The 8602-nt window shown below is 45.4% G+C and overlaps 1 non-coding gene across 1 annotated transcript; it reads left to right on the forward strand.

The window, feature by feature from the left end:
- The first annotated feature begins 7116 nt into the window (after window positions 1-7116).
- LOC126337505 (U6 spliceosomal RNA) lies at window positions 7117-7218 on the forward strand. The gene has a single exon (XR_007565082.1). It is a non-coding gene; the product is annotated as a U6 spliceosomal RNA (small nuclear RNA).
- The last annotated feature ends 1384 nt before the right edge of the window (window positions 7219-8602 follow it).

Consider the following 8602-nt stretch of genomic DNA (forward strand, 5'->3'; position numbering starts at 1 on the left):
CGCCTCAGACCACTTGCTATTCCTCCCAAGTTGTGCCAAAATGGCGTAGTGGTTGGCGCATCTGCCTTGTCAGCAGGAGACCCTTGTCCGAATCCACGCCTTGGTACAAATTTTCATTCGTCACATTAGTCACCGTACATACATCATAGATGTTTAGGACTTGAAGATGTCTTTGGAACCATGTAGTTTCATTCGCATAACTCTCTGCCTAATATTTCTTCATCCGATGCAGTAAGCACCTTCAGAGCATTTAACGACGCAGGAAGCAATTACAGTGCCAAACGAATTCAGCGAGCCGAACTGTTTATAAGTGTCCACACAAAGGTCGCTTCACGATGTCATCAGACTGCAGGCTAAGACCGCAGAGTCGCGTCAGTGTATATAACGAACCTTTTGGTGGGAAAGAGTTGAAGCCGTTTCTTTCATTTGGCACTAAGATCCACAACATACGCCGACGTGAATTCGCCATCATAGGCAGCAGTCTAATGACGTCGTGGGAATTACGATGCCCAACTGAACACAGACGGTGTAAATATCATGCACTTTATTACGTCAATCAAACGCGAAAATCCAAGAACGAAACACTGCGGACAAAACCGAAGACATCACAAAAACAAAAGAGTTACACATGAACAAGATGTATCTTTACATAGACGCAAGGATAGTCCACACTTTGTAACATATACGACTGCTAGCGTTCCGATACTGCGCTATACCTGAAGAGCGGAGCTCCTGGAATGAAAGGGAACGCGAATCGAATTATCCTGCCGCTCTCGTGCGAACTGCCACCTGTAACGGCGAGTGAGATCGATCGTTCAGAGGAGTACCTGTCGACGTGTGAGCACCTGCGGTGGCTGACTCCATTGACCATGGTGGTGAAGAAGCACAATGGGCGCCTTGTCAGCAGTGGAAGACCCAGAAGGAGGCGTCGGCTAACGGATAATCCTCCCTTGTACGTTGTCATCTGACGGGGGCAGGTATGCTGATTTTAGCTGTTAACTCATTGACATCCATGCAGAGCATGACATGAGTACAGTGATGGAGGTCTTTATCAACGAAAGTAGGTGGTCTGCACGACGAGATGCCCTTGAAAGTTGGAGTTTGAAACGCCGTTCCTCTTTTGTAGCACCAGCGAGCAATGATACTCAGATTGGCTTTCTTTCTGCTCGGAGGAAAAGTCCTACGGAAGTGTGTGCTTTTCGCCAAAAACCGTTTCCGCTCCTGATGCGCCGAGGTCCATTTTGAGGGCCCGAGTAACAAAAGTGGCAAGGCGGTCAACCAGGAAGACTTGTGGTACATTAACTCAGTCTTGAGTGGTCTGTGTTAGCATTACATCATGATATTGCTTACAGTGTAGCAGCTGGTGAACGATGAGGAGCGAAACCAATTAAAGCAGCTAGTTCGTCGAACAAGGAAGACTCAAACTGCCGACCTTTAAATGTCCTCATATTGTCTGGTAACCAAACCTTGACAATGTCCATAATAGGTGTGGCTTTGACCCTGAACGTTGACCTGTCAGTGGCCTTGAGAGGATATCTGAACTCCTGCACTGGAGGTAGTGGCCCTATTGGGTCTACGTGGACACAAGAAAAACGGTGTTTTGGTCCTTAAAAGGAAATGAGAGGCTTGTGAATGTGGCATTCGACTTTTTCGGACTGACAAGGTAAGCAGACTTTATCCCACAAACAATAATCACTTCGTACTCCAGCCCGAACTTAACTATCCGTTTCCATGTGAATAGTCGTGTTTACCCTAGAATGTGCGTCAAAAGCCTGATTCCTTCAACTGAAGAGAACGAATGCTCAGGGTAGGCTCTGAGGAACGTCACAAGAGACGAGCTCATAGGTACTTGTTTCAGTTGAATTCCAGTCGTCTGTTTCGTAAGGATCTCAAGTAAGTCCTCGTCCATTTCCTATGCCGTATCTAGCCGTGATCTGTCCAATCTTGCAGAGAGTGCATTGATTCTTGTCAAATAGGTGGCAGCTATGTTTTCAGCTCCTCACAGGTGAAGCACCTCGGCAGTGCATTGCGCAATAAATTCTAAGTCACGAAAGTGGCAAAGAGGGCAGGAATTGCGATGGATGTTAAACACGAAAGAAGCAGGCTTATGGTCTGTAAAGACAGTGAAGCAGCGTGCATCTACTTGTGATTGCAAATGTCTAAATGCTTTGTACATTGCTAACTGTTCGCGGCTGCAGGCACTTCATTCTGTCTGGGTGTCAGACAAGTTACGGGGAAAAATATCGAGAGACTGCCGTGAACATTTTACCCATTGTTGCAGCCCCGCCGCTGTTGCAGTTTGGTTAGCGTCTACGACTACAGCCAGTGATGCTGAAGGCAGAGGCTTAGCTAGGATGACTGCCTTTTGCAAGGAGCATTTGTTTGATTTAGTGGAAAGCAGATAACACTTCAGGTGCCCTTATAACGGGGCGTTTTTCTCATAGATCGATGCTGGAAAGCGCTGCTGTGAGCGGTACCTGGACAGTTGGAGGGCAGTTTCTGATAGGTTTTGGGAAGGGGAACCGATTGAAACAATTCCACCTAAGACGGTAGGGGCTTAATACCTTCCGGAACCACCAAATCTCCTGAAATATCTATGCCTATTTTTGCGAGCCCATAATTGGAAAGCCTCTGAAAAGCAGGCAACGTGTGAATCCCGTGCTCAGTAGTGGATGCATAAAAAGTTAACATGTCGTCGAGGTACACAAATCAGAAATTCAAACCGTGAAGAACCTCATTGAAAAAATACTGCCATCTTTGTGTGGCGTTCTGTACATATTTGAAGAAGCAAAAGAGCGCAATTACTGCTATCTTGTGGGCATACTCTGGAGCTACTGTAATCTCATGATAGGAAATAACACTAAATAACTAGGAGCCTGCCAGAGCGCCCATAAAATCATGTAATGGGGGAATAGGATAGCCACCTGTTGTGGTTGAGTCATTCAGGACGCAGTAGTCACCACACGGACGCCATGAACTGTCTTTCTTTCGAATTAGATATCGTGGAGGCGCCAATGGGATGTCATAACGTCTGATAACCCCTACAGCGAGTGAATCTTAAAACTCTTTCTTTGGAGCTGCATATTTTTGAGGAGCCAACCAATGGGCCTTTTAAGCAGCGGTTCGCCCTGGCCTAGTGGGAGTATATAGTCTGTAGTGCTATGTTTTGCGTGGAACGCTGGTGTGTGCTGGCATTCTGCTGCGTCCACGGTGGTACCAGGAGTGACGTCATTTCTGAGTTGATTTAGATGCTCGTTAGGAGTAGCAAGTGGAGCGCCAGTGTCGGAAATATGGGCACCATGGGCACCCAGTGCCTGGCTATCCGTGAGGATGTGCGTCTTTGTAACTTTTGAAATCAAGCCACTAACGGTGGACAGCAGCAATGCTGCAGCAAGCTAAGTTGTACCTTAAACAGAGGTGTTTTTGTATCTACCACTGAACATACTGAATCCCACTCATGTACGGATATGAGTTGTTGCCGACCCGGAAGCGTCTCGTGGAATTGTCTTATGACCAACCAAATACACAGTCTTACAGTTTCATTGTTCACGTGAATTGTGGCCTTTCCATGGACAACGTTGTGTGGCATCAGTGGAGAAAATCGTCGCCGAGTATGGGGTAAGTGACGCCAGAGATCACGAAAGTCGATCGAAAATTCTGTAAGAACGTAGGAAGTCTCCCACTGTTGGCTGCTGTGAGCCATGATTTTGGGGATCAACGGTTTCTTCTTAGTGCATGAAGGACACTGGTGCCGGGAGCTGTGTTAGTCAAATAAAGTAGCTCATTACCCACGTCCTTGATATACAGCCAAGGTAACACAAAGACAATGCGCTGAAAGGCTTCGACACTGCATCGTGCAGCACTCACTAGTTCTGCAAGTGGAAGCTGCTGCTCCTTAACTGTGTTTGAGACAAATATGTAGCGGGTTATGATTGATCCACCATTATATAGAAAGGGCAGAACTGATTGTAGCATTGGAGCAATCGGTCGCGCCCAATTTCGATAGCTGGCTGCCTTCTGTGTCGCTGAAGGTCCAGCAATAAAAGACAAAACTTTTACAAGAGAACTATGCCTTGGACCCATAAAACAAGAATCTTCTGGAACTATCTTGTCATTCTTTTATGGGGCAGCATAGTACGTAATCCAAACAGTAAATTAATCTCTTCTGCTTAGTTTTCTATTGGTAGACTTTGCTCTAAGCCAGTGCAACAAGGAAAATCATAAGGCGGTAACATCCAGGGAGATTGGTGACGAGCAATCTTAATAATTTTTTAAACTTCTTGGAAGATTAAAACCGTGTGACAGACCGAGACTCGAATTCGGGACCGTTGCCTTTCGGGGACAAGTGTTCTACCATCCTTTCTTTGTGGACCTATCTTCTCATTTAGACAAGATTAATCCCCAAAAATTAAAGAAACAAAATCGAATCAAATCCTACTTGGCACCGCCACTTTAACTCTGCCACAAAAAAAGAAATGAACTACCCTATTCAGGCGTTGCCCCTAACTATTCCCTCATTTTCTTTATTTCTTTTTTTTTACATGTTTACATTTAGGAAACGCGTACAAATGATAATTCTAGTAACTGAGTGCTACAACAACAATGGTGGTATTCAATGTAAATCAATAATGCAATTCCAGCTAAAAAAGTTCTTCAATAAACGTAACTGGTGCCATTTGGTACTTCTCCATCGTTATCTGATATCTCGAACAGCGCCTTTGAAGGGTATCTGCAACGGAGACATTTTGCTTCCCTAGTGCCTCAAGGAAAACAGCAATCCCTGGAGTAGCCTATCTTTTCCTTCTCTCATTGCTGACAAGGCAGGACGTTCAGCCTTAAGTGTGATGCGGCATAGAACATTAACTGCAGCTTGGGACTCTCCAAATCTGTGGCGAGTTGACAAAAAGACTGCGTAAATAACTTGCGAAGCGTGTACGGTATCTCGATGTGCGTTCGGGGGCACTGTGAGCATTTTGTAGGAACCACCAGTAATCAAGCTGCTTTTTCTCTCCGTCGCTGAAGATATAAGCGACGGTAATTTCTTTGAAGCATGTAAGAGAATGGTATTTTGTGGCGGGAAAGTAAGATTAATCTGGACAGAGGAGGGTCTGAGGGTCAATCAAATCAGGCGTGACCCGGAGGTAACATGCCAATATCTGCTGTGTTAGTCGCCCAACTCACGACGACGATACGCATTTTAAACGACGTTCATCGGTATCGAAGAGGTGACAAGCTGGGCAATAAGGTCAATCTGCCAGTGTAATAGCGCGAAGCCGCTGTCGAGTCGCATATTTTACCACTTCGAACTCACCGTGGACGAGAGTAAGTTGTGGTGTATCGTTTTCCACTCTCTTGGCCAATGAACCGTAGGAGACTTGTTTTCCACCACGTTATGGGGAACAGCCCACAGAAGGTTGGTATAAAAATCTTTCGCCTTTGGTGGACGTGTGGCGGTGAGGTTCGAGCTGACATAGCTGTAATCAAGAATGAAGGTCGACACTTGGGAGAAGCTGTGGGGCGACGTGCGCAACCAACACCGGCGGGACGTGAGACACTGGCATCAGAACATGTGGCAAACGACCCGTGAGTGAGGTATGTTGACCTTTCCATCATTTACTAATGTTGCTCATGTAAAGGGTAGCTGCTCTCGACCTAAGGTTGACGAATCTCAGCCCCCCCCCCCCCCCCTCTTTGTGCACTGGTAGGGTAAGAGTGCCGTATCGTACTTTATAGATATGACCTGCGGAAACGTAGTAACTGAAGGCTGCCTGGAGACGGCGACATACTTGCAGCGGTAGTGGGAGGACTTGTGCCACATGGAACGAAGGTGACCTTCCTAGCCGCATTCAGAACGTGTCTTTGATTGGCTATCATAAATAACTACGGCCCGGCACCCTTATATCTGTAGGTAGTATGGCACGTGTCGCTGAAGGTCAATGCGCAATTCGCGTACTACATTGAGCAAAATTATACCTAGCTCTTCTCTATTCAATTCTCTTCCTTCCTTATTTCTAAATATTTAATTTCGTTTTGTTTATTAATATCTCACTTGGTTTTGTATTAGTTATAAGTTTTTCTAATGCTGCACAAGAAAGATATCAAGTGGATTTAATCAAATGGAGCCCACCTCCACGTGGCGGGAAACGGGCAACGGTGTGAGTGGGGGCGGGAGCCGGGGTGGTGTTACTTTCAGTCACACCGGACCCCGGAGCCAGTCACAGCGGCTAAGTGGCAACATACGACCCACCATAAGAAATTAGACGGTGGATCATAAAAAATTAGCCGCTAGTGAAAAAAAAACCTCCATTGAGCCCTGGGTACGTCCTAAACTGGGTCCTTCTTTCAGCCACGTGTTCGTGTACCGTGCCGTAGGGGCGAAGCGCCGCCACAACGTCTGCCCCAGGGGGTTCAAATGGAAGTTAGAATATGAGTATAGCCCGCAGTCCCTTTGCGGCATGGCCGATCTCTACGTTGCCAACATTTCTGTCTGCGTGGCAGATACCATCTCACGAAGCACCTTGGCGCATGTAGCTTCGTTTATGAGTCTGACATAAACCGTGATATTGACGATCGAAAAGTGGATGCCGACAACGTCGGCAGTCGGGATCTTGGCTTCCTCTTTTAAAAAGCGTTCGACTTCGAGCGCCTTTGGTCGAGTAAAGTCGTTCCGAAATGAGAATGTCAATGTTGATCTTCTGTATTGGTTTCCTATGGTCTTGTAGCGCTTCAGCGTCACGCTGTTGTCGGCCGGAGGAAGTAAACAACGCGCGCGGGCCCGCGCTGCTGGCGGAGAGCACACACGGCACGTCTGCTTCGATCGGCGGCGAGAGCCGGACTGCCATCTGAGCTATCCAAATCACTACTCACGGCCCGTCCTCACAGCTTCACTTCTGCCAGTGCATTGTCTCCTACCTTCCAAACTTCACAGAAGCTCTTCAGCGAACCATGCGGAACTAGCACTCATGGAAGAAAGAATACTGCGGAGACATGGCTTTGCCACAGCCTGGGGGATGTTTCCAGAACAGAATTAAATTTCGCAGGTTAGCAGGAAAGTTTCTGTGAAGTTTCGATGATAGGAGACGAGGTAGTGGCAGAGACGTGCTTGGGTAGCTCAGATGGTGTTCTCACTTCGGCGGTACATATGGAACGATACAGAGAAGATTAGCATGGCCCCTGCGCAAGGATGCCACGCCAAATCGTGAAGCATTCCACTTTTTCACGGTAGCAGAGCGTGTTCGGTCAGAAGGTTAGTCGCCCTCTGTAACAAAAAACTGAGTAAACAGATCAACGATGAACCTGAATGGATATCATGGGACTTCCGCCCCGAAAAAATGGAACAAACAATAAAGAAAAAAACGGGATAAGAAAAAGATGGTAGAGCAGTTTTATCTGCAAGGAAGTTTCATATCAGCGGACCCTCCAGTGCAGAGTGAAAATCTCATTCTTAATCATTTGTCTCATCCATATTCCGAGAGATGTTGCCTTTAGACAAAGTATACCCTGACGGGTAAATGTGAAGAGACCTCGTTACGCTGAAAGTACTCAACCACCGTTGTAGCCAAAGGAAATTTTGTAGATGGTAAAAGAAATGGAAATTCTTCGTTGTATCACAAAAGATAACAAAAGACCGAGACGACGACATTAGGAAACATTCGGAATCATCACTGGGTATAGCTCAATACTGTAACACATAGGAATGTCTAGAGACGACCTTTATCTAGGAAATATGAAAATGTGCAGATCTAAATACGAAGTGCGAAGTATATAGCTGCAGGCAACTGTCAGATACATTCCAATAAGGCGAGAAGCTCAAATACTTAAGTGTACTAGTCACAGTCGTGAATACTATGCACAATTCATATTCCTCTTTGGTCATAGTTGATTTCAGTCACAGCTGAAGTGTAAGAAGTATTAAATTTGACACATGATTTCTACAGTCAGGACTTCGATAAATCTGAAAGTTATTATTTGACATACAAACACAATAAAACATTCCTTTTTTCTTCCCGAACGCTTATTACATGGTTTCTCCTATTCTGGCCACTACAATATCATTTACTTGCGAGTACGTAGCCTTTCCTGCTCTGAAGAATGCGATAAATTAATTTTCATCGTCGACAATAGGATCCTTGGAAATAAAATAGAAATTTGTTGCTATTAGTTATGTGCAGAAGACACTGAATTTCTTTTAATTTGTGCTATTTGCATTATACAGGGTGGTTCATTGATAGTGACTGGGCCAAATAACTCACGATATAAGCATAAAACGAAAAAAATACAAAGAACGAAACTCGTCTATGTTGAAGGGGGAAATCCGATGGCGCTTTGCTTGGCCCGATAGATAGGTCAAACGGATATCAACTACAGTTTTTTTTAAATACGAACCCCCATTTTTATTACGTATTCGTGTAGTACGTAAAGAAATATGAATGTTTTAGTTGGACCACTTTTTCCGCTTTGTGTTAGATAGCGCTGTAATGGACACAAACGTATAATATTGTAACAAATAATCCCTCGGTCACAAATATTAAGTCCAAATTGGACTGGTTTCGATGCTACTATGATCGTCGTCTTCAGAATTAGACTAACTGTACTAAACATT

Source organism: Schistocerca gregaria, chromosome 2, assembly GCF_023897955.1.
Source record: "Schistocerca gregaria isolate iqSchGreg1 chromosome 2, iqSchGreg1.2, whole genome shotgun sequence".
Taxonomy (NCBI): Eukaryota; Metazoa; Arthropoda; class Insecta; order Orthoptera; family Acrididae; genus Schistocerca; species Schistocerca gregaria.